The sequence below is a fragment of the Cetorhinus maximus genome, chromosome 10 (assembly GCF_964194155.1).
Source record: "Cetorhinus maximus chromosome 10, sCetMax3.hap1.1, whole genome shotgun sequence".
NCBI lineage: Eukaryota > Metazoa > Chordata > Chondrichthyes > Lamniformes > Cetorhinidae > Cetorhinus > Cetorhinus maximus.
The window spans coordinates 83,387,331-83,413,956 of record NC_135888.1 but is presented as its reverse complement, the minus strand read 5'-3'; the positions used below and the strand labels follow the sequence as shown (position 1 = coordinate 83,413,956).

General features: G+C 43.2%; 1 long non-coding RNA gene across 1 annotated transcript in view; it reads right to left on the bottom strand.

Annotated features, from left to right (window-relative positions):
* Positions 1–9,239: 9,239 nt before the first annotated feature.
* Positions 9,240–26,626, bottom strand: part of LOC144685262 (uncharacterized) — a 47,522-nt gene continuing 30,135 nt past the window's right edge. Inside the window, exons 2-3 of the long non-coding RNA XR_013577686.1 lie at positions 10,429–10,574; positions 9,240–9,268 (exon numbers count right to left, since the gene is read on the bottom strand). This is a non-coding gene — a long non-coding RNA (uncharacterized LOC144685262). The remainder of the gene's footprint in view (positions 9,269–10,428; positions 10,575–26,626) is intronic.

Below are 26,626 nucleotides of genomic sequence, written 5' to 3'. Positions count from 1 at the left end.
CCAAGAAGGCCTGAATTCAAAATATGGTTGCAGTGAATGCAGCAGGAGACCATCAGTGCTCATCGATTCAGGAAAAGGTTCAATGACCTGCTATGTTGTGGCAAGTTGAGTAGTTTGGCTCATCCATGCATAGCTCCAAGGGAAAGGTCATATCTGCATGCTGCAACTAAGATGCAAGCCATAGCACATCCTCTGCTTCATCACTGAGACTTGTATGTGTTGTTTCAAAACTATATTTCTCTTTTAAAATATGGAAAGCCATTGCATTATCTAAACAGCTGAATGCCCACCTGGAGTTTTTTTTTAACAAGGTCATAAGTTCACCTTGGACCTGTTAACAAGCATTCCTTTTGCACGGAATCACCTGACCAGTATGGTACCTGAGGGGAAAGAGCTGTTTGTTTGTTTTGAACTGCAATCACTTTAATTGATGGGGGGGGAAACTGGTAAGGGCAAAGGCTAGTGATTTACTGGAAATTACATGACAGAGACAAGCTTTAAGTTTTGAACCTACTGGTTTTGAACTCAGTCTTTTGGGGAATAAGCCGAGAAGGAAGACTGCCCTAACTGGCTGACTCGCTGCCTTGCCTGAAATTCTGCGTGTGGTTATCAGCCTACAACCAGAGACTCATCATCTGTATATACCTTGTCTGCATTTGGAAACCTGAGACAAGAAGGATTGATCCGGACCTATTTTCATCCACACCGTGGCTCCTTGAGAAAGAAAATCCCGACAACTATAATAATAATAAAAAACAGAGATAAAAACAAAAAATTGCGGATGCTGGAAATCCAAAACAAAAACAGAATTACCTGGAAAAACTCAGCAGGTCTGGCGGCACAGTTCTGTTGAAGGGTCATGAGGACTCGAAACGTCAACTCTTTTCTTCTCTGCCGATGCTGCCAGACCTGCTGAGTTTTTCCAGGTAATTCTGTTTCCATCCCGACAACTATGGTGACCAGCAACAGTTTTCAAACGAGGGATCAACAGCATTGAACTTTATCCTTTTCGTATACAGTTTCTTTCCAACCGTCCATGTCTACAGAGACACTACCTGTTTATCGTTTGTTTGTTTGTGTGTGCGTGCGTGTGTGTCTGTGCACGTGCTGGGGTACTTTAAAAGGGCTAGCTAGTTATACTTCTAGATTACAATCGTGTGTTAAACAGTTCTTGCAATTTGTTTTAAAAAAATAAGTTTTGTTTTATAACAAGTCAATCATTCTGAGTTTATTGAAAGAATCCTGGTGAAAGTCTCTTTTGTTCTGGGTAACAGCAGTGAATGTAAAAAATTGGCTATTTTGTGAGCGAATCAAACTTTTAAACTTATGGGGCAGAATTTTGCCGTCGGTGAGCAGGGGACGGGGCCCGTTCGCCAATGCATAAAATGACACGGGATGACATTGGGGGGATCCCTCGACGTCATCCCGCCCCATTTAAATCTTCAGGAAGGCGGGGGCACAGCAAAACCAGCTGTGCGCCCGCCGACCTGTCAATGGCCAATTGAGGCCATTGACAGGATCATTGAAACAATTAAAGGACCTGCCCGTCCAATCTTAAGGTTGGCGGGCAGGCCAGGAGCCCCAGCGGCAAATAAAAAAAACATGAAACCTCATCCACCGGTGGGATGAGGTTTCATGTAGGGATTTAAACAGTTTAATAATGTTTTAGTGTAATTTATGAACATGTCCCATCTCTTGTGACATTGTCACATGAGGGGGACATGTTAAGGATTTTCTTTTCTATTTTTAATGTTTTTAAAAGTGTCAGCGATCTCCCTGAGGCAGCATTTAGCCTCAGGGAGATGTGCGCTCTTTAGTGCGCATGCGCGAAAGAGCACACTCTCACTTTTGGGGAATCCCCCCCGCCCGCACAGGAAGCACAGAGCACTTCCCACCGGACGTCACGCTGGGCGGGCCTTAATTGACCCGTCCACGTAAAATGGCGGTGGGGCCCGCATCTCCGGCGGGGATCGGCTCCCCGCCTGCCGGAGATTGGACCGGGCCCGCCCACCCAACAGGCAGAAAATTCTGCCCATGGTGTAATCTGTGAAGTAGTGGGGCTAGATCAACTGCGCACTCCTCCTATCTGGGTCGTAACAGTGTACTCAGCTCATGTAGGTGCACACAAAACACATGTGAATGAGCACCATGATGCACCTTGGCACATGGTGGTCATGGTGGAGATCATGCTGCCACTTTCTTGAGCACAAGGAGACGTTGACATGAGAGGGAGTTCTAGGATGGGGTTGTGTCATAAGGGCAGTGCAGGAATGGTTAATGCAATGACATGCATCAGAGAGACGGGTACCTAAATAACGCCTTTTGTGTCTCGCACAGGTTCAAGCTCTGCTCCCTCACCACCACCCCCCGCCCTGGGCCAGATCATCACTTGGGCATTGAGAGGAAGAAGAGATGTTCAAGTACACAGCATCACACCATACTAGCCCACACCATGCCAATTCAGATACAATTACACCAGAGGGATGTGGCATGCATGTAGATTCGTTGGCATAGAGTGAATGTCACTGCACCAGAGGGCAGGAGGGGGTGTTCTGCGCACAGAACCCTCTGAAGAGGAAGAAAAGTCACGATGATGCTCCAGTGGGCAGGAATGTGGAGCCTCAAAAGTCACCTTTTGAGGAACAGTAATCAGCAGCTGATGGGTGGACATCTGACAGAATTCCCTGAGGCAGTGGGAGCTCTTGGACTGTGAATGGAGGAGTCCATCACCGTCATGAGCACCGCATTGTCCCAGGTGCTCAACCACATGAGGTCTGACCATAAGATATCGGCCAGTCTCATGGAGGGCACATGCAGCAGCACTCAGAGTGGGTGCAAGGACAGTGTATCAGCCAGGAAAAGGTGAGAGCCTCCCTCAGTAGACTGGATCAGTTGGCTCAGGGTATGAGTACTGACATCCATGGAATACATGTGGAGCTATGTACCCTTAACAGGACTATCGTACTGTTGGCACGGCGGTTGCTGAGATGGACAACTGCTGCACACCAGCAACCTGTACCATCAACCCCACCTGAAGGCCAACCCATGTCTGTGCAGGTTACTGAGGAGGGTGAAGGTATAGAGAGCTCCTCAGTACCCTCATCTTCCTCCACCTCCCCAGCCCTTCCGCCAAAGCCAACATCTGCTATACATGTGTTAGTAACCATCGCTGCCTATTCATTGAAGCAGAAATTAGTTACGCTTTGTCAGCTGTGGCTCAGTTCATAGCACCCTCGCCTTTGAATCAGAGAGTTGTGGGTTCGTGTCCCACTCCCGGAAACCAAGAACTGTGACTGTACTCGAAAGAGTTGCAATCTGTGACTGTTGATAACTCGAAAGAATTTTTTAATACAGCTGTGTGTTGCTGACTGGGATTTGGCAGACAGGTCTCCTGATGATTCCTGGAAAGATCCTGAGCCAGAGAAATTGAGAGCAATGGTTACCTTCACAGCCACTGGCAAGGCATGGGGATTGATGGATTGTGGCTTGAGTTGCTGCTGGACCATGCAACATGTGTCAGTCACCACTTCACAGTTTAGCCTCATTCGCCTTCGGCACTGATTCTCCGTCATATTGAGGTATGGTGTCCTTGGTCTGTACACCCTTCCCACAGGGTAGTACCTGGTTGTCCTGCTTCTCGTCCTCCTCCTTCCTGATATGCGGACAGCAGCCACTTCCTCCTGACCTTCTGCCCTATCTCTGACCTCCGACTGCTCACTGGTTTCCATGGCCTCTATATGTGAGGATGCCATGCCCATCTCCTATGTCTTTTTTATTCATTCATGGGATGTGGGCAACGCTCACTAGGCCAGCAGTTGTTTCTTGAGTATTGCTGAAAAAAAGACATTTTATCAAAGCTTTGCATCTTGCACTCAAAGGGACAATTACAAGAATACCTATGTCAGGGGAAGCAACATCCTTATACTGTATAAGAAGAGAGTGCTGATTGGTTGGCAAGTGAACTCTGATTGGCAGAGGTGTTACCATGGACAATGCACCAGTTAATAGTCATTGACAGTTAACTGCCAAGCGTTGTTTGAAATTTAAACTGGGCAGCTTGATTCTGACTGGTTGAGGCATTGCCCTGAAGTATGCACCAGTGAATGGCTATCACTTATTTTGTTTAGCTGAAACAGGTGCAATGTGTGTTCATGCTTTTTTCTGTCTGCAAAGAACAGGGCCCTGTGTATTAATATATGTAGCTTCCAGTACACGTAAATGCACCACACTGCAAGCCCGACTGATAATCTTAAATTGGTTGTCAGCGTAATTCTGAACACACTGAGGATTATTTAGCAAATGTTGTCCAATCGCAGAATCACATCTAATGTTGGACACTGTGATTTGAGTTTTGCAAGCGTGGGCTGGTTGGGTATAGTCTATACCTTGCTCATTGCAAACAATGGAAGGGAGATGGTGTTTGATATGATCCACCAGTCTTTGGGACGTACTGTAAGATTTCTGGATTCAGACCCACGGATACCTAAATAGGTATCCTACTGACCAGTTGACTATTTGTATGTAATTTTAAGATAGTTTATTGAGTTTGTCAAGAAACAACAGTTTAGATATGGTAAATTAACTAATTACACAGAAAAATGAGTATATGACCTATAACAGCTTCTGATAACAGCATTCCGCTCTCTTGTGTTAGGAAGCTCTTCCCTCAATCCCTCGATCTTCCTCCTCCTCCTCTGGTCCATCTTTCATCTAAAGAAGGCAGCTGCCCAACGAGCACTGCCACCTCAGCAGCACCTCAGCAGTACCTCAGTAGTACCTCGGCAGCCCCTCAGCCCACTACCACCCAGTATGACACCGATCTATATACTCTTTTTTGGGGTGCTGGTAGATTACCCAGTGTCAACCATCTACCTAACTATTCTGACCAATGGATACAGGACAGGCACTCAAAATGTCAGGGTGGTTACCACCCACCTTGTGCATCACCCTGCTCAAAATCAGCTTTTTAGTTTACATCTTGTTGAGGGTCATATCCTGGTCCTTTTTAAACAACTGCAATGATAAAGGGGTACAGAAGACTCCATTTTAACTTAGGAATGACAACATAAACTAAGCGACGTTGTGTTATATTATGTAGGAAATGTCTGTTTATTCAAGATCCCAATTTCTTACAGTACAGTTTACATGCCTAGCATCACACTGGCACTGAAATTCATATACTACATTGTTCATTTGTGTGATAGGCAGAACATCTTTTTGGTTTGACGGCAGCATGCTGTTAGTGGTGAATACCACTTGTGTTGCGACTGCATAGCAGCAGCATGAAACAGCTAACTTTACCTGTTACTCAAATCTTTGAGATATCTTGCCCTTTAAGGGTAATCTGAGGTAGACTGGGCACTTTTCAAGGCTGAAAGTGATAGCCTTAGTCTTGTTCATGAGTTTGCATAATATTCACAGAATCACAGAATCACATTGCAGAAGAGGCCCTTCGGCCCTTCGGCCCATTGAGTCTGCACCGACACGCGAGAAACACCTGACCTACCTACCTAATCCCATTTACCAGCACTTGGCCCATAGCCTTGAATGTTATGACGTGCCAAGTGCTCATCCAGGTACTTTTTAAAGGATGTGAGGCAACCCCCCTCCATCAACCTCCCAGACAGTGCATTCCAGACCGTCACCACCCTCTGGGTAAAAAGGTTTTTCCTCACATCCCCCCTAAACCTCCTGCCCCTCACCTTGAACTTATGTCACCTTGTGACTGACCCTTCAACTAAGGGGAACAGCTGCTCCCTCTCCACCCTATGCCTTTTTCACCACCCCACTAACATGCCCCTCCGCCTTCAGAGATCTATGGACACACATGCCAAGGTCCCTTTGTTCCTCAGAACTTCCTAGTGTCATGCCGTTCATTGAATACTTCCTTGTCAAATTACTCCTTCCAAAGTGTATTACCTCACACTTTTCAGGGTTAAATTCCATCTGCCACTTATCTGCCCGTTTGACCATCCCGTCTATATCTTCCTGTAGCCCAAGACACTCAACCTCACTTTTAACCACCCGGCCAATCTTTGTGTCATTCGCAAACTTCCTAATCCTACCCCCCACATAGTCATCTATGTCGCTTATATAAATGACAAATAATAGGGGACCCAGCACAGGTGCCTGTGGTACGCCACTGGACACTGGCTTCCAGTCACTAAAGCATCCTTCTGTCATCACCCTCTGTCTCCTACAATTAAGCCAATTTTGAATCCACCTTATCAAATCACTCTGCATCCCAAGTGCATTTGCCTTCTTTATAAGTTTCCCATGTGGGACCTTGTCAAAGGCTTTGCTGAAATCCATATAAACTACATCAACTGCACTACCCTCATCTACACACCTGGTCACCTCCTCAAAAAAATTCAATCAAATTTGTTAGGCATGAACCCCCTCTGACAAAGCCATGCTGACTATCCCTGATCAAACAATGCCTTCTCCAAGTGGAGATAGATTCTCTCCTTCAGAATTTTCTCCAATAGTTTTCCTACCACTGACATGAGACTCACTGGCCTGTAATTCCCTGGCTTATTTCTACAACCCTTCTTAAATAGCAGAACCACATTAGCTGTTCTCCAGTCCTCTGGCACCTCCCCCTTGGCCAGAGAGGAATTAAAAATTTGGATCAGAGCCCCTGCGATCTCCTCCCTTGCCTCCCTCAGCAACCTGGGACACATCATCCGGAGATTTGTCCACTTTTAAGCCTGCCAACACCTCCAATACCTTGTCAGTCCCTATATCAATTTGCTTAAGAACCTCGCAGTCTCTCTCCTCAAGTTCGATACCTTCATCCTCATTCCCTTGGGTGAAGATGGATGAGAAGTATTCATTCAGCATGAATTGACCTAATCAGGGCAACAATTATCCCGCAGGATGTCATTGATGCATCCTATTTCAGCATCCAGCTAGCACGGTGAGCAAATGATTTGAGTCCTATTTATGAGGTTGCCAATAAGGCCAATCTTATAGGGCATGGAACTGTTAGAATCCCAATGTGTGCATTGATCAGTGAATGTAGGCTTGCGGTCGATCATGGTAGAGAACCCCCTGGAAGATTTCTCAACTAGTACGTCAAGGAAAGGGAATTCATTTGACTGCTCTATTTAAAAGGTGAATTTGAGTGCAAGTTGGAGCCTATTAAGACATGCAAGCTAATTATTACAGCTGCTGCAGATTTAAATATAGCAAATGTATCATCTACATATCAGAAATATGCAAGGGGTAGGAGGTTATGTGTCATTCCACCTATGTTCCTTCACACGAAGCACTATGTGCCCTTCTCCAGCACAAAATTCTTCCTGGCACCTGAGTGCACAAGTCAGTAGGGGCAAAAATAATTGGCCTGTGTCATCAGGAGCCCCACCATCTTACTCCCTTGAGTTAAGGTAAGACTACTTGAATTTTTTTGTACCATTTCTGGGCTGTGAATAACATTTTTAAGCAAATTCAACAGGGGTATGCTACTTCTCTAAAGAGGTCCCCTGGCTACCCAAAGAAATATTCCAAGTTCAGACCAAGTTCACAGCTACTTTGTTCACTTTAGGTTCCACATTCATAGGCTACCAGAATAAGACTAGAGTGGAGACAGGTGATGATTTAAATGCCTCTGTCAAATGCACATGCATGAAACGTGCCCCATCCCCATTCCCATGCCTGTGAAAATGGAAAGTGCTATGGTCGGGAGCAGGACTTACAATTTTCAGCCAGTTCCACTATTTGCACCATGATGGACAGGCTTTCCATTGTGACAAAAATCTGGGCCTTTGGCTTCATTACAGGGACCCAACTGCAACTTTGACTGGAAAAGCCAGATACCTGCTATTACATGGAGTAAGCCACCATGAAATCATTGCCAGAATCTTCCAACCTCCATTGTTTTCAGCAAACCAAGAGAGAATTCTCAGGCCTGCAATGTTTACGGCTACCATCTCAAGAATTGATAGTAAAATTGACTTTATGGACTCTTTAAGAATTCTAAGTGCATGCTACATCTTTTGTAATTGTCTATTCTTGTGTGTATGTCTATGTGTGTCTGTGTGTGTCTTGTGTGAATGAGGCAGCTACTGTTGAGTAAAATAAACATTTATTCTTTCTTTTAATTTAAACCTACGAGAAAGCCTGTCTGGTGCCTATTCTTGAAAGTCACAGCACTCAAGGGGGTAAAACACTTCTTCTTTAAAAACACATCTTGTTGCAGTCAATTGAGAGGTGACAAAAGGGGAGCCAGCCTACCATCTCTATCCTGTCCATAGCAATACATTTCAATGGGACCAAGCAGGATGATTTCAGTCAAAGATCACTCTTCAGTGACCTGCAGTCATCTTAGATTGACCACCTGAGGGGTAAATGCATGATTTAATTGAAATGAAAAGCAAAATGCTGCAGATGCTGGAAATCTGAAATAAAAATGAAAATGCTGGAAAAACGCAGCAGGCCTGGCAGCATCGGTGGGGAGAGAAACAGGGTTAACGTTTGAGTCCGTATGATCCTTCTTCAGAGCTGAAGACGTCTATAAGCTGCATGAAGCTCATCATCATGCTATTGAAAAGCCTGAACACATTGCACGTCACAAGCTTACACCAGCCTGCCACCAATCTGCACGTCTGCGCTCTTGCAGCACCAGCACAGTTCTCCTTTCCAAAGAAGCTTTCAGTCAATGCGTTTGCACTGCTAGCTAGTCTCTGCACAAGTACTTGATTACCATCAACCAGTTAAGGACAGGACCACCAGCTGTGCAGGCGAAGGTTTGGGCTTCAAATAAGCAACTGAATGGACAAGGAAATGTTTGTTTTCATTCATTCTTAAGAGAAATTTCTATAGTCAACCTAGTGGAAGCAGGGCAAGGAAAACGCTTTAGGAGGAAACCTTACAGCTGGGATAGGTGAAGATTTGTTGTGGCATTTTTCTTTTTGCTTCCAACAGGAATACTCGCTATTGTCTTATGTGAAAGGAAATAGAAATCTTTCCTGTGTCACATCTTTTCAAAAGCCGCCTCTTCCACTGGAACTTCTTTCCAACTCACTGCTCAAGGAATCTGAGTGGAAAAATAGCTGTACGCAGTATCCAATGTAGAGAAAAGACTCTGAAGAGTCATACAGACTCAAAACATTAACGCTGTTTCTCTCTCCCCAGATGCTGCCAGACCTGCCGAGTTTTTTTTCTTTCCAGCATTTTCTGCTTTTATTCAATTGAAATTGTTTTGTTTACAATTCTCAATTCAATTGTTGGATTTAGTGAGCTTGTGCCAATTGTAATTCTCAGTCTGCAAGCTTAAGAAAGAGATAAAATCAACCTACAACATTCTTTTACTTTGAAAATAATTACTACATTTCAAAGATTGAAGAGCATCTGAAGTACAAACAAGCCCAGAGCAGAAATACTCGAATGAATCATAATGTGTCATGCATGTCGCATTCTAAAATTAACCATAATGGAGCCAATCAAAGTATTCAATTCAATGATAGTAACTCCCTGAGCACCAATCACCTGCATTACGTTTATGTAACTCTGTATAAGGTCATGACAGTGACTGAGAGGCAGAATTAATTGAAAATAGCATCAGTAACATGTGAACAGTGAAGCGTGAGCTGCTGACTTTAAAAGAAATAGAAATTGATAATTTGCAATACTGCTGTATTAGGGACACTGGTTACATTTATATGCACTGTACCTATTGCCGGAAAATATTACTGTCCCTCTATACAATAAGCTCTACCTACAAATAATTTGTGCTCAAAGTACAGCAGATTCGATGCATTGAGGTTTTGGAAAATGCAATGAACAATTTTGATGTAAAGTGGAGAATTTTGTTTGCTGTCTGCGAACTAGCATCAATTAAACTCTGTAAAATGATTATTATTAATGGATTTATTTTTATCTTGCCTGTGTAATAATATGTGAAAAATATTTGGTCAATAAAAAGATTTTGTATTTTTGGTCAAAATATTCAGATAAACTCTGAAATATATATTCGCAATGCTGAAATGGGCAACTTATTAATTAACTCCAAATTTACACCAATTATTTAAGTATGTTACAAACTAGATTTCTGCAGCAACTCAAAAAACATAATTGCCTGCTTCTTAGCACCGAAATAGATTATTGTGAAATACTAGGAACTAAATTTGATCAATAAGGCTAACAGAACGTTGGTCTTTATCTCAAAAGGGTTTGAATACAAAGGGGCTGAAGATATGCTTCTGGCAAAATATATGACTTGAAGCATTGAGTGCTGATTAATAGAGGTAGGTGGCTGGTGGGGGTTTAGGGAATTAACAATGGACGAGGCTGGTGGTGCAGGTGGTAGGATATATAATTTGAAGATAGAACTCATCTCATTTTGTCAACGTCTGTCAGATTATTAAACTTCTTCCTGCACTGAACCCATGATCATGGAGCTATACTCCTGATATTGATCTCTACCTATTTCCCATTGTCTCCTCACGTAGGCCTCAAGAGCCTCCTGCCCCTTGAGGGCGATATCTCTACTTTCCTGCATGACTTGCACCAAAGCCTTTGGTGTCTTATCAGAAAATCTTGGTACTCCCTATCTTGGAGGAGGAACCAGCCTGAAAAAAAATTCAAAAGTAATTAATGTCCTGACACCACTTCCGGCAACTACAATGCACCAGCCCTTTAAGAGGTGTAGGCTTCCTTTAATTAGAATTAGCCACTTCCAATTTTGAACTGGTATCAGAGCTGTAATAAAATTTTTGTTCCATATTCACACAGAGAAAGGTTAAGGTCCCAATGTATACTCCGGAACAGTTTTCAGTGGGCGAATAGTGGTGTAATGTAGAAACACACCTGCTGCTCCAGAAAAGAGGCCCAGGGCATTTTTGACTCCTGAACCTCAATGAAATGCAGCCAGCTAGGTGAGCTGTTGGTTGGAAATAGGAGAGAATTTCATGGCTCAGAGGTCATGGACCAGGTAAGTGGTGGGATCTGCTGGAGGGGCCATCCTGTAGGGGTTTTGCATTGAGAAAGTGGCTGTGATTCTGCAATAGTACAGGCCTAAGCTTTGCCTGCCCCCACAAAGAAAGTTTTAAAAAGATTACAAAACCTGACCTTTTTTACCCACCTTGTGGCCCTGATCTGCTTCCCCACTAGCCTGCCTGGTGGGAAATTCACTACTGTCTCATGCTCAAGCAGTTGTGTTAAAATTACAGTTGTATCCCCATTGAGTTTGAGTAGGGGTGCTTGTCAACTGCTCAATTGAACAGGTTAAAATTGCAAGCAGTCATCCCCCGGCAGCTCCAGCCAATTCGTAACCTGCGTGATATAAACTTCCCACCCATCCAGTGCCTGCTGGGTGGGTAGGTTTAGAATTGCCCCTAGGAGAGAAAATGAAATGAAAAGGACAACCAGCTCAGTCTGAATTCTTTTTTCACTTTTACTTTATTCTTGGCATATTCTTCCATTTGTAGTGCTTGATACTCAACAAAACGTGAAAGATGATTAAAATGAGGATCAAGCTATGTAAACATGAAAAAATAAATCAAGGAGAGAAACGTATCATACTTAAGTACAAGTAAAAACATTGTCATAAAGAAAACAATGAGACCAAAGATAGATAAATTTCCAGCACCTGATGATTTCCACACCTGGGTACCAATGGAAGTACCTCTTACACCTATTAATTCCCTGGTGTGGAAATCATCAGGTGCTGGAGACTTATCTATCTTTTGTCTCATTGTTTTCTTTATGATAATGCTTTTGCTTACACTAAATATAATGTATATAATAATTGGCACCCTATCTACCACCTTCAACATTCACTCCCTCCATCCTATCGCACAGTGGAGCAGTGTGTACCATCTAAAGACGCAATGCAGCAGCTCACCAAAGCTCCTGAGACAGCAAATTCCAAACCCACAACCTCTACCACTTAGAAAGACAAGGGCAGCAGATGCACAAGAACACCACCACCTGCTTCTCCTCTAAGTCACACATCACCCTGACTTGGAATTATATTGTCATCCTTTCACTGTTGCTGAGTCAAAATCCTGGAACTCCTTTTCTAACAGCACTGTAGATGTTTCTACACCACGTGGACTGCAGCGGTTCAAGAAGACAACACACCACCACTTTCTCAAGGGCAATCAGGGATGGGCAATAAATGCTGGCCTAGCCAATGATGCACATTTTCCATGAATGAATAAAAAAAGAGAGGAAATTGTAGATGCTTAAGTGATTATCTTCCAAAGCTCTTGATTCAGTAATTGTCCTCTCAGATTGGAAAATTGCCAGTGTCACTACACTATTTAAGAAGGGTAAGAGAAATTAACCAGGAACTATAGGCCGTTTAGTCTAATATCTGTTGTGGGGAAGTTACCAGAATCTATTATTAAGAGCAGAATTACTGACCACTTGGACAAGCATGAACTCATCAGAAAGAACCAACATGGAATTGTAAAGAGTAAGCCTTGCCTCATGAACTTAGCTGAATTTTTTGAGGAGGTAACTATCGTGGAAAATAGGGAGTCAATTGATGTTATTTATATGGATTTCCAGAAGATATTCAACAAAACCCCACATAAGAGATCTTAACAAAAATGAGAGCACATGAAATTGGAGGTAATCGATTGATTATGGGTAGGGAATTGGTCGGTAGGAAACAGAGAATAGGAATAATAGGTATGTTCTCCAATTGGCAGGACGTGACTATTAGTGTTCCCCAGGGATCTGCACTGGGGTCTCAGTTGTTCATTATATTTACAATAACATAAGTGAAGGAATGGAGAGCCATATACCCGAATTTTCTGATGACACCAAGTTAGTTGGCCCAGTAAATAGAGTGCGTGGGGGCAGAAAATTGCAAAGAGACATCAATAGATTAAGTGAGTAGGAAAATTGTGGTAGATGGATTTCAATATGGACCCAAGAAAGATAAATCAAGAAAGAGCTTTTTCTTGGTCCCCCTCAATCGGGGATGACTTGCTTCCTGAGATGGCTGCTAAGTCCAAAGTGCGGTCGATCTGTAGGCTCTGCCACATGCAGGGCAGGTGATGTTTGAAGGTCGGGTAGGTGAGGTGTTTAGAGGTTTGTGTGCTCTCTCCAATGCCTCAACTTTGCCTCTGTGTGTTCCTGACAAAGTGTATCCACGTGTTCAGTGCCTTCCCAAAGAAGCTTCTCCATTTTAATCAGTCACATGTCAGTGACTCCATGAGTCATTGAGCTTGTGTGTCCACTCACTCAAAAAACTGAGCTCCAGATTACTGTCAACTCTTTTTCCAAGAAAATGGGCCTTTCACTAAACACCCAGCAAACTAAGGTCTCCTTTCAACTCCCACAGCACAACACCTTCCCCCGTTAATTGACATCAACAGTGAGATCCTGGAAAATGTGGACCATGTTCCGTATCTTGGAAGCCTCCTTTCGACAAAGATGACAAAATTTATCATCGCCTCCAATGTGCCAGCTCAGCCTTTGGCTCACTGAGGAGAAGGATATTTGAGGTCCAGGATCTGAAACCTAAGACTAAGGTCATGGTTTACCGGGCAGCAGTGATCCCCGTAGTCCTACATGCTTTGGAGACTTGGACAACCTACAGCAGCCACCTCAAAGCACTGGAGAAGTACCACTAGTCGTGCCTCCGCAATATCCTCCAGATCTGGTGGCAAGGAAGGTGGTACAACAGCAGTGTTCTCTCCCAAGTCAACTTTCCCAGCCTTGAGGCGCTAATCACTCAAAACCAGCTCTGCAGGGGCAGGACATGTTGATTGTATGCTTAACACGAGACACTCAAAGCAACTGTTCTACTTGGAATTTGGTCACAGCAGAAGTCTCCCAGGAGTTCAGCAGAAACTCTTCAAGGATGTCCTCAAAGCATCCCTGAAGAGATCAAACATCAAGAAAGATAGATAAATGGTGAAAAGCTAGGAAATGTGGAAGAGCAGAGGGATTTAGGGATCCAAGTACAGAAATCACTATAAATTATTGAACAGGTACAAAAACTAATTAAAGTGTTAATGGGATGATTTTTTATTTCAAGGGGCTGCATACAAAGAAGTGGAAGTTGTGTTACAGTTATACATGGCTCTAGTTAGACCCCATTAGGCTATTGTGTTCATTTCTGATAACCACACCTCAGGAAGAATATATTGGTCTTGGGACGGTACAGCACAGATTCACAAGAATGCTATTGGGGCTAAAAAAGTTAAATTATGAGGACAGGTTGCATAAACTAGGCTTGTATTCCCTTGAGACTGGAAGAGTAAGGGTAGATATAGATAAACAATTTCCTCCGATCGGGGATTCAGACCAAGGGAACTTAACTTTAAAATTAGAATTAGGGCATTCAGGTGTGATGTCAGGAAGTGCACCGTCACATAAGGAGAGATGGAATCTGGAATTCTTGCACCCAAATAGCTGTTGAGGCTAGATCAATTGAAAATTTAAAAACTGAGATTGATAGGTTTTTGTCTGACCAGGGTATTAAAGATTACAAACCCAAACCAGAAAGATAGAGTTAAAATACGGATCAACCACAATCTAACTGAATGGTGGAACATGTTCAAAGAGCTGAGTGGCCTACTCCTGTTCCTATACTCCTAAACTATATTAGTAGCATTGTTATAATGATCTAAGGTAAGGCCAAAAGAAATGTACAGGATGACACGTCCGACGTATGTTTGAGAGTCCAGTGTAAGGTTACTAATATAATTAGGCACCAACCAATTTTTTCCTGCTGAAACCATGGAACAATATTCACACTTGCTGAATTAATTTATTTCATAAGACCAGCTAAAATATCAACTGTGATCTACAGTGATCTGCTGCCACCAAGCTGCGGCCATAGCAGAAATGATTTATCCTCAACAAATTCAGCAATGGACACAAAAGCTAGTCAATACATGGAAATCGGATAAATCCACAATGAAACATAGATACTATCAGTTAGAAAGCAGGATAAAGAGTAGATGGAAGCAATGTAGAAATACTGAATATTATTTAAAAGCTTTGATTTGCTGTACAATCTCAAAAACTGGTTTTGCAATATATTTGAGAAGACAAATATATGCGGCTGCCTGTCTCAAGTACCACACAGTATGAACACCATGGACTAGATTGTCTGAATCAAACATAACATATTGCTGGTCAACAGATGTTGCTTTGTTAGTTTTTCTTCCTGAAATCACTTATTAGAATAGGGAAAAAAATAAATGGGGCTTTGTAAAAAGTGACGTTTAGCATCAGTAGGACTGTAAGTATTAGGTAGAGCTATAGGTACAAGGGTGACTTTCCCTTTATTATCAGTCAGTGGTTCAAAGCTCTAAGAAGTTTTTTCCTTGATCCCTTAAACCATTAACTGTTCAAATTCTCTGGTTGATAAATGCTTTCCAACTGATAAAGATCTTGCACTGTTATCTTAACAATGCTTGTTGACGAAAAAAGGCCATTCTAAAGGCAGACTGCAAGTATTTGTGTTTACAGAAAATTTAATGCAGAAAGGAACTGTCTGAAGGAAAATAAACATAGGGCAGGATTTTGCGTTCGTTCGTTGGGCAGGCGCGTGCTCAACCCAATTGGGCATAAAATCACACACAATGACGTCAGGCAAGCATCCTGATGTCACCGTGCACTCTCGCGATTTTCAGTCGGCGGGAGTGCCGAGAGTTGGCAGTGCACCCATTGACAATTAACAGGCCTTATAAGTCCCTTAAGCAAGTAATTAATTTGTGTTTTTCACTGCCCGCTCAATCATTTGGTTGGCGGGTGGGCAAATAGGCCAGGCGGCCTTTGCATTTTTAACAAAACCTCATCCACGGGCTTACAATGGCAAATGTAAAACCGGTAAAAATTTTGCCATCATTTCAAACATGTCTCTCTTCATGTGACTGAATCACACGTGAGGACATGTTTATTTCATCTTTAAAATCTTTATTGGCCAGAGTCCAATTTGTCAGCTCCCTGAGGCAGCTCTGTGCCCTCAGGGAGCTATCAGCGCGTGCTCCCCTGCACACGTGCAGACTTCCACACTCACCCTCCTCCTGCCCACACCCCGGCAGCGCTGAGCGTTTCAGCGTGAAAACACGGTCGAGGCCCGATCATGGGTGGCGGTCCATTTCGCGGCCACTCCTTGACCCGCCCACTGCGCCCACCTGATGAGGGGAAAATCCTGCTCATATAACTAATGATGGTTCGACAGTTGATTTTTTTAACATAGGCTAAGGCAAATAGTATTTGGTTTGAACCAGCATGGTTACCCTCTCTATGCAAATACAGTCACACACCTTCCAGATGTCAAAAGGCATAGACAATCTGCAAATTAGAAGGGAGTTGTCTGGTTTAACAATTAGCTCTAGGTCTTCCCGACTCTCCTCCACTGTGCTGGAGGTTACAATCAGTATAAAGATAGTTCAGAGACATTGGATCAGTGAATTGAATTTCTAAAATTAAACTGATCATCAGCATCTTCACAAAACAGAGCAGAAGCAGCCCTACTCCCATTCATTTCACATCCTTTATTTTGAGAGGTTAAATTAATATTGAGCTAAGTTCTGGCACGAATAACAGTGCACTCTGCAAAGCATGCCCTATCCATGATGATAATACAATACATTTTACACAAAATAAATAGTCCCTGGTTGACTTTAATTAACAAAAAAGGAAGTTGCACCATTAACTATAGTGCACAGCTGCAGTACAAAAGCACGATGTTTGCTGAATGCAATCTGACAAAGATTTGAGGTTTGGGGAGGTGGTGAGGGGGATCACAAAATTAGACTCAGTAGCTCCTGTTCTTTTGGTTGCTACAAGCACCTTTAAAGTTACAGAATGAGGGCTACACCGCGCATACACATTTCTGGCATAAAGTGCGCCAGAACATGAAGAGCAGGCAGATCATGTTATCAATCAGAATGCAATAGAGCTCTACACTTCAGCCTAAGCTCTTTCTTAACGTCACACGGCTTAGCACAGCGTGAAACAACATGGAGGAACCCCCACCACTAAAATGAAAGCAAAATACATCAGATGCTGGAGATCTGAAATAAAAGCAGAAAGTGCTGGAAAAACTCTGCAGGTCTGCATCTGTGGTGAGAGAAACAAAGTTAATGTTTCAAATCCAACTTGAACCCACACCACTGCTATTTAAAGGAATCATTAACTACTTGCAGGTTAGTTGCTTTTTTTCTTCTGTAAGTGGCTATAATTCTACATGTTTTGGTGCTTTCTATAGTTGCTTCAAGTTTCAAAAGTGTGCAGAGCATGTTGTGGCAGGTGCTGAAATACTTTTGCTGACTTCAAGACATCTGCATGAATGAGTTGTTCCCAGACAATGGTGCACTTGAAACCATTCCCCTTGGAATACAGCATGACTGGGAGAAAGAACAGCAGCCACACAGAAAATGACGCACCTCCGGGAGAAAAGGGAGGGGGAGAAGGGTCAAAGGGCACTCAGCAGGAGATCATATCTACTCTGGGTGCTCAGGGAGCAATTCTCCTACATAAACTTCAATGTTTGAGACATCTATGCTTCACTAAGGAGATCCTCACCAAAATCTGCCACTTTTTTTTATTCTTTCACAGGGAATGGGCATCACTGGCTAGGCCAGTGTTCATTGCCCATCCTGCATTGCCCTTGAGAAGGTGGTGGTGGGCTTCTTGAACCGCTGCAGTCCATGTGGTGTAGGCACATCCACAGTGCTGTTAGAGAGGGAGTTTCAGGATTTTGACCCAGCGACAGTGAAGGAATAGCAATATATGTCTAAGTCAGGATGGTGTGCGTCCTGGAGGGGAACTTGCAGTTGGTGATGTTCCCGTGCATCGGCATCTCATCATGCATCTGCTGCCCTTGTCCTTTTTGATGTCGTGAGTTTAGAAGGTGTTATCGAATTAGCCTTGGTGAGTTGCTGCAGTGCATCTTGTAGATGGTATGCACTGCTACCACTGTGCATCGGTGTTCGACGGATTGAATGGTTAAGTTGGTGGATGGGGTGCCAATCAAGCGGGCTGCTTTGTCCTCATTGGTGATGAGCTTATTGAGTGTTGTTGGAGCTACACTCATGTAGGCAATTGCCGAGTATTCCATCACAGTCCTGACTTGTGTCTCGAACATGGTGGACAGGCTTTGGGGAGTCAGGAGGTGAGTTACTCGCCTCAGGAGTCCTTGTCTCTGACCTGCTCTTTGTAGCCACAGTATTTATATGGCTAGTCCAGTTCAGTTTCTGGCCAATAGTAACCCCCAGGATGTTGACAGAGGGGGATTCAGCAATGGCAATGGTAATGGGATGCCTCAGCTACAATGCAGGTTAAGGACTGCCAGTGGATGTGAAGGTGACCGTGGCCATGCACTTTTATTCATTTGGCTCATTCCAGGCTGTTACTGGAGCTAGTTACAACATCTTGCAGTTTTCAGTATGCTGCTACATAAGCGAGGTCACTGAGGGTCTCTTTACAAAGAAAACTGCCTTCATTGCATTCCTTCTCACCAGAGAAAAGCAGGTGGAATGGGCACAAGTGTTTGCAAGATTGCAGTCTTCCATATGATAAAGGGTACCATAGGCTACATGCATATTGTTTTCCATGTGCCTCATGTCAATGCCATGTACCATAAAAAATAGGGATGCCTCTCTGTTAAAGGCCAGTTAGTGTGTGACCATTGGTACTCCAACATGCAGGTCAGTGCCTCGCGGTTGTGCCAATGTATTCATTTCACAGTAGTCCACTGAGCCAGCTCTATTTTCAAACACAGCAAACCAAACAGTGGCTACAGGACAACAAGGTCTATCCACCGACAACATGGCTCACAACTCCAGTTCATAACCCATGTACATGGGCACAGTAGGCATACAACGGGAGCTATGCTGCCACAAGAAACCTGATGGAGCATACCATTGGCATCCTGAAGCAATGATTCACTCCAGAGAATTACATATCAAGATTTGTGGTCATATGCTACGTACTGCAATAACCTTGCCATCATGAGGGGACAGCCCTTGCTGCCATCTACCAGCTGAGAAGCAGAGATGCAGGAGAAGGTGGCACAGGAAAAGGTGATCAAAGAGGAGGAAGAGGAATAGAGGTTGCAACTTATGTAACTCCTTTCTGTCCAGGCTGCCCATGAAGAATTAACTTTTCAGCTAATTTGGCAATTATTTGATGGGCAAAAAGGCTTACCTATGTGCTGTAATGACGATGAATTCAAGCGCAATACCAGTAACCTCAATTCCAAATCCCCATTCACCAACAGTCCTCTGCTCTTTACCCTCCCTCTGTAATTGACCATCACACCATGTGGAATCATCCCAGATTTGCACTAAGTGTGTTAGCAGGCGGGAGAAACGATGTTTTACCCAGAGGGTACAATGGCGGCTTCTCACGCTGTATCGTCCCAAATCCGCCGCATTAATAAAAACAAAAATAGCTGGAAAACTCAGCAGGTCTGGCAGCATCTGTGGAGAGGAACACAGTTAACGTTTCAAGTCCGCATGACTCTTCAACAGAACTAAGGAAAAATAGAAAAGAGGTGAAATATAAGTTGGTTTAAGGGGAGGGGGGGTGGGATGGGACAAGAAGAGCTGGATAGAGGGCCCTTAAACCAACTTATATTTCACCTCTTTTCTATTTTTCCTTAGTTCTGTTGAAGAGTCAGGCGGACTCGAAACATTAACTGTGTTCCTCTCCACAGATGCTGCCAGACCTGCTGAGTTTTTCCAGGTATTTTTGGTTTTTGTTTTGGATTTCCAGCATCTGCAGTTTTTTGCTTTTATCCACCGCATTAATTGCGCATTCCCGGGAAACACGCCGTTTCCATGGCGGGGTGGGCTCTGAGTCGCCTGCCACGCCGTCACCTTGCCGCTTCATCACGTCAGACTCCACATTTAAAGTACATCCACGTGCACACCTCTCAGTGCTTCCAGCCTAGGACTGCTGCATGGAAGACATAGCCCCAAAAGACAAAAAAATTGCGGCCCCCAGGTTCAATGACGCATCCCTCAAGCACCTTTTGGACACTGTGAGGCTCACCGTGATGTCCTCTACCCCCTCTCTGGCCACAGTTGGGCAGCAACATCACTAATCCGGCTGGAAGCCGGTGGCAGTGGTGGTCAGAGCCAATGCCCTGCAAAAGAGGACAGGCACCCAGTGCTGCAAGGGGATGAATGATCTCCTTCATTCCGCCAGGGTAAGTCACTCTTCTCATCACTCTCATCTCACACACTCACAAACCCATCACACATCCACAGGGCCCTCACTCACTGCCAGTTCAAGGGACATCACCATTCACTCTCTCACACTCACCTTCATTTTCTTCATCCCATCCATGGGACCACTCACCACCCAAACATGCCAGACATACTTATCATCTAGCCTGGCAGGCGCCCTGCTTACACTCTCTTCATCTCTATTCATGCAGGAAAAGCTGGCACACAACAAGAGGGACTGGTGGAGAAATGCCTGAAATTAAGGTCCTCACGGACTTTGAAAACAGTCATCCAGCTGACTGGCAATGATCTGGGCTGTTCCTGCACTGACAGTGATGTCGGCAGTGCTTTACCAAGTGAGTACTCAGCAGTGAAACATCAATCAGACAACTATGCTGTGAGTGTTGTGTTCTGTTTCACAGGCCACTGCCATGCACTAATTATCTCCCCTTGCTTTCACAGGCACATTTGCCAAACAGCCGACGGAGTCCACAACGCATTGCCTCCAATCAAGCCCTGAAGAAACTTCTGAAGAGGAATTTGAAGGCACCCTCCTTGAAATCCTGTCACAGCGCTCACCCACACTCTCCACCAGTGCAGAGACACACACTTTAATGGGACCTAGCTTTAGATAAGCCTTGGCATCACAATCTGGTGAGCACATGGCACTTTCTGATCCACAGTAGGCAGCAGCAGGGACTTCACTGCACTCGGGGGACTGCTGGACGCCAGCACTTTGCTGAGTCCGAGTCAGATGATGAACATTTGGACTTGGTCATGTCACAGTTGCTGGAACTGCAAAGGCAAGCTCGGGAACATCAGGAAGGGATATCCACTGCACTCCTCAGGTTGCAAGGTGTGATAGAGGAGTCTGTCTGCCTTCAGGCTGAGGTGATAGTGTTATGATGTTGCCGATGATGTGTGCCAGGCAGATCAAATCCATGAGGGAAATTTGATCACGCGGTCACAACGATTTTGCAATTTGTATTTTATTTCGAGATGTGTGCCCTGAATTCAGTAGTAATAAGCTCCCCAAGACTAGAGATTTTTACAAAGCTAAATTAAAGATTTATTAATAGAAAGAAAGATTTCAAGAACACAAAAAGGTTTACAAATTACTACTATAACTCTTAAAACCCCTAATTAATCTGGTTTCCAGTTACACCCCCGTTAAGGCAACTGTAAAGAACAAATAAATTTTAAGCAGCTCCAGGCAAATCACCAGGATACCCTGGACAGTAGAATTCAAAGTGGCTTTTTCCAGCTTCCGTTTCTGTGGACAGCAGCTTAACGCACAAATACTGGAAGCTTTTCACACTTCAGGTAGATCTTGCAATGCCTTCCTCTCCAATACATAGCCTCTTCTTTAGACATATTTCTCCCTTTTAATGCAAATTCCCATATGTCTTTGGAACTTTACTTTTCTCATATTATAAATCTATTTGTGGTGCTAATACTATCAGTAACCTTTGGGAAAAATAAACACACTGCTTGGCCTAGCTTCTCTGGCTAGGTGTGACATCCAACTATCTCAGAATCACAGAATCACACAGTGCAGAAGAGGCCCTTCGGACCATTGAGTCTGCACCAACATGTGAGAAACCCTGACCTACCTATCTAATCCCATTTACCAGCACTCGGCCCATAGCCTTGAAAATTATGATGTGCCAAGTGCTCATCCAGGTACTTTTTAAAGGATGTGAGGCAACCCGCCTCCACCACCCTCCCAGGGAGTGCATTCCAGACCGTCACCACCCTCTGGGTAAAAAAGCTTTTCCTCACATCCCCCCTAAACCTCCTGCCCCTCACTTTGAATTTATGTCCCCTCGTGACCGACCCTTCAAGCTACCCTGATTTATCTCAAAATGAAAATGCTCCTCACATCACCTTCTGAAACTTCAGCCATGTTTACATATTTAGCAATTCAAACCTAGCTTTCTTTTGATAAGCCAAAGCCTCCAGACCAGCTGTTTCCAATTTAGTTAAATTCCACACACACAGACAAACTGTCCAAACCCCACTATTAACCTACTTTTACAATAAATCACAATAATATTATGAGAATTATTATACTTGCATGACACCACCCTCCTGACAAGGAAATGAACTGTCATCATTTAAAAATATGGCTTCATTTTTTTAACCTACCTTACACTACCTCCAATACTTACCTATATACACACACTATTACATTTCCAGATGCGTGCTTTAACATAACAATATATATACACAAATCCTTGGCATCAACAGAAGTCATTTCAGTCCAGGTTTTAAATGTCCAATTTTCCTTTGAGCTTTAAACACTCGACAATGCATCTGCAATTTCTCATCTAGCCACATGCATAGCCTATAGATTTAATGATTGCAGTAATAAACTCCATCTGAAAAACCTTGTACTTTGGTCTCGAAATTTGTCAAGGAACTTTAAAGGATTGTGGTCTGTATAAACAATTGTTTCTGATGAATTGTTTGCAACATGAATTACAAAATGCTGCAATGCCAACACCAAAATCAGAACCTCTTTTTTTGATCATTGAAAATTTTCTCTGTTGTACCTTCAACTTCCATGAAAAATACCCTATCAGTTTCTCAATTCCGGTTTCATCTCCATGCAAGAGTACGGCCCCAATGCCTATATCACTCGCATCAATGGCCAATTTAAATTGCTTGGCATAATTGGGCACTGCCAAAACTGGTGTCATAGTCAATACAGTTTTCAAACTGTCTGATGCCTTCTGACACTCCTGTGTCTATTGAAATGTTGTGTTCCTTTTTAATAGCTCAGTCAATGGAGAAACCACACTGCTAAAATTTGGTACATAATTCTGGTAAAATGTACTTATTCCCAGAAATCTCAAAACTCCTCTTTTTGTTGTAGGCACAGGGAAATCTACGATAGCTTTTACTTTCACATCTCTCAGAGCCACCTTACCATGTCCAATGGTATAGCCTAGATATGTGACTTGCGCTTTTGCAAATTCACTTTAGCCAAGTTCATCACCAAATTAGCTCCTTGTAGTCAACTAAATAATTCTTCCAGATGTTGTCAATGCTCCTCCCACATTTGACTGAAAACTATCAAGTCGTCAATATGAACAGCACAGTTGCTCAGACCTACAATTACTTTGTTTGTCTGTCTTTGAAATGTTGCAGGTGTATTTTTCATACCAAATGGCATGACTTTAAACTGATATAGTCCATCTGGCATCACAAAAGCTGATATCTCCTTTGCTCCCTCCAATAACAGTACTTGCCAATATCCTCTCAGCAAGTCAATCTTTGTGATAAACTGATTGTCCCCCTTTCTCAATGCAATCTTTCAACTGTGGTATAGGATATAAATCCACTTTTGTCACTGCATTCACCCTTCAATAGGCCACACTCAGTGTTTGTGTTCCATCTGGTTTGGGTACCATCACAATAGGTGAACTCCATTTACCGCAACTAGACTCAATGATGTCATTTTGGCTCATGAATTCAATTTCTTTCTGTGCTTGTGATAACTTTGCTGGATTTAACTTATAAGAATGTTGCCTTATCGATAATGAAACTTCTACGCTGACATCATGTGCAGTTAAATTTGTCCTCCCCAGCTTATTCCCACAAATAGCTTTGTGTGACTGCAATAGCTTCTTCAAATCACTTTGACATTTAACTGGAAGGCAACTCAATATTACATTTAAATTTTCAAGTACACCCTCATTATCCAATTTGATTAGAGGAAAATCAATTTCAGAATCTTTCATTTCTACTTCTTTCTCCATATCTACCACCACTAATAACTCCTTTTGGTTATTTCCCTGGCAAAATACCTTTTAGGCATATATACATGACACACCCTCTGCTGCTTTCTTCTATCTGGAGTATTTATTAAATGATTTACTTCACTCAGTTTCTTTTCAATCCTGTAAGGCCCACTAAACCTTGCCTTTAATGAGTCACCAGTACTGGTAACAGAACTAATGCTTCTTCCCCAGCAACAAAACTATGAGCTGTGGCTCTCCTATTTGCCTTCATTTTCATCACTTGCTGTGATATCTTTAAATGTTCCCTAGTTAACTCACATCCTCTGTCCAATCTTTCTTTGAAGTTTGATACATAATCGAGGTCAGTAGTTTCCAAATTTTGACCCACCAATTTCGCATGAATCAATTTCAGTGGTCCCCTTACCTCATGACAATATACTAATTCAAAAGGGCTAAATCCAGTCAATGCATTAGGAGAATCCCTAATAGCAAATAACAAGAATAGAATTCCCCTATGCAACCCCTGTGGATAGTCTTGACAATGCACCCTCATCATAGTTTTTAAAGTTTGATGCCATCTTTCCAAAGCCCCTTGTGATTCAGGATAGTAAGCTGTTGACTTAAACTGTTTTATCCCCAAACTGTTCGTTATTTCCTTAAACAGCTGTGACATGAAATTTGAAGCCTGATCTGATTGTATCTCTTTTGGTAAACCATATCTTGTAAAAAATTTAGTCAACTCTTCCACAATTCTCTTTGTTGTAATATTTCTCAAATGTATCACTTCAGAAAATCTAGTAGACGCATCCATTATTGTCAGATTTCCACTTTTAGTCTTAAGGCGGGTCCTACACAATCAATCATAACCCTAGTAAAAGGTTTTTCAAATGCTTGAATTGGAATTAAAGGTGCCGGCTTAATCACTGCTTGTGATTTTCCTATCACCTTACATGTGTGACATATTTTACAGAACTTAACTACATCTCTATGCAGCTCAGGGCAATAAAAGTGTTTTTGTATTTTTGCCTGTGTCTTTATAATTCCTAAATGCCCCCCTGCCCAGCCCCCCCACCATTTGAATTTCATGAGCTATTCTCAGGATCTCATTTCTATATCCAAATGTCCAAATGGTATAACAATCTGATGTGCTTCCCTTCGGCTTTCATCAGCTGAAACCTGATACGGGTGCCACTTTCTCACTAACACATTACCCTTAAGGTAATAACATTTTTTTTAATTCATTCACAGGATGTGGGCTTCACTGGCTGGGCCAGCATTTATTGCCCATCCCTAGCTGCCCTTGAGAAGGTGGTGGTGAGCTACCTTCTTGAACTGCTGCAGTCTGTGTGGTGTAGGTACACCCACAGTGCTGTTAGGAAGGGATTTCCAAGATTTTGACCCAGTGACAGTGAAGGAACAGCGATATATTTCTAAGTCAGGATGCTGAGTGACTTGGAGGGGAACCTCCAGGTAGTGGTGTTCCCATCTATCTGCTGCCCTTGTCCTTCTAGGTGGTAGTGGTTGTGGGTTTGGAAGTTGCTGCCTAAGGACCTTGGTGAATTCCTGCAATGCATCTTGTAGATGGTACACACTGCTGCTACTGTGCAGCGGTGGTGGAGGGAGTGAATGTTTGTGAATGTGGTGCCAATCAAGCGGGCTGCTTTGTCCTGGACGATGTCCAGCTTCTTGAGTGTTGTGGGAGCTGCACTCATCCAGGCAAGTGGGGAGTATTCCATTACACTTCTGACTTCTGCCTTGTAAATGGTGGACAGCCTTTGGGGAGTCAGGAGGTGAGTTACTCATCACACGATTCCTAGCCTCTGACCTGCTCTTGTAGTCATAGTATTTATATGGCTAGTCCAGTTCAGTTTCTGGTCAATGGTAGCCTCCAGGGTATTGACAGTGATGTTATGTGATGGTAATGCTATTGAACATCAAAGGGTGATGGTTGGATTCTCTCTTGTTGGAGATGGTCATTACTTGACACTTGTGTGGCACGAATGTTACTTTCCACTTGTCAGCCCAAGCCTGGATATTGTCCAGGTCTAGCTACATTTAGACATGGGCTGCTTCAGTATCTGAAGAGTTGCAAATGGTTCTGAACATTGTGCAACCATCAGCGAACATTCCCACTTCTGACCTAATGTTGGAAGGAAGGTCATTGATGAAGCATCTGAAAATGGTTGGGCCTAGGATACTACCCTGAGGAACTCCTACAGTGATGCCCTGAAATTGAGATGATTGACGTCCAACAACCACAACCATCTTCCTTTGTGCTAGGTATGACTCCAACCAGCAAAGAGTTTTCCCCCTGATTCTCATTGACTCCAGTTTTGCTAGGGCTCCTTGATGCCACACTCGGTCAAATGCTGCCTTGATGTCAAGGGTAGTCACACTCATCTCACCTCAGGAGTTCAGCTCTTTTGTCCATGTTTGAACCAAGGCTGTAATGAGGTCCGGAATACATCCTGCCTCTGTTTCTGAGTAAGCTGTCTGATATAACTGTCTTATTTGTGAATGCTTTTTCTGTAATTCTACCGACTGCCTTGAGCTAAGTACTTCAGCTGCATTATCCTCTAACCTTTTTTCCTGAGCAATCTTATCAATGACAGTGTCAGCTAATTGAATTTCAACACCTTCTCCCTGCCTTTTAACTTCCTGTTTTTCCTGTTTCAACCTGTGAGCTTGTGATCTTGTTACCACACAATCTGGAAACAATCCCAGATG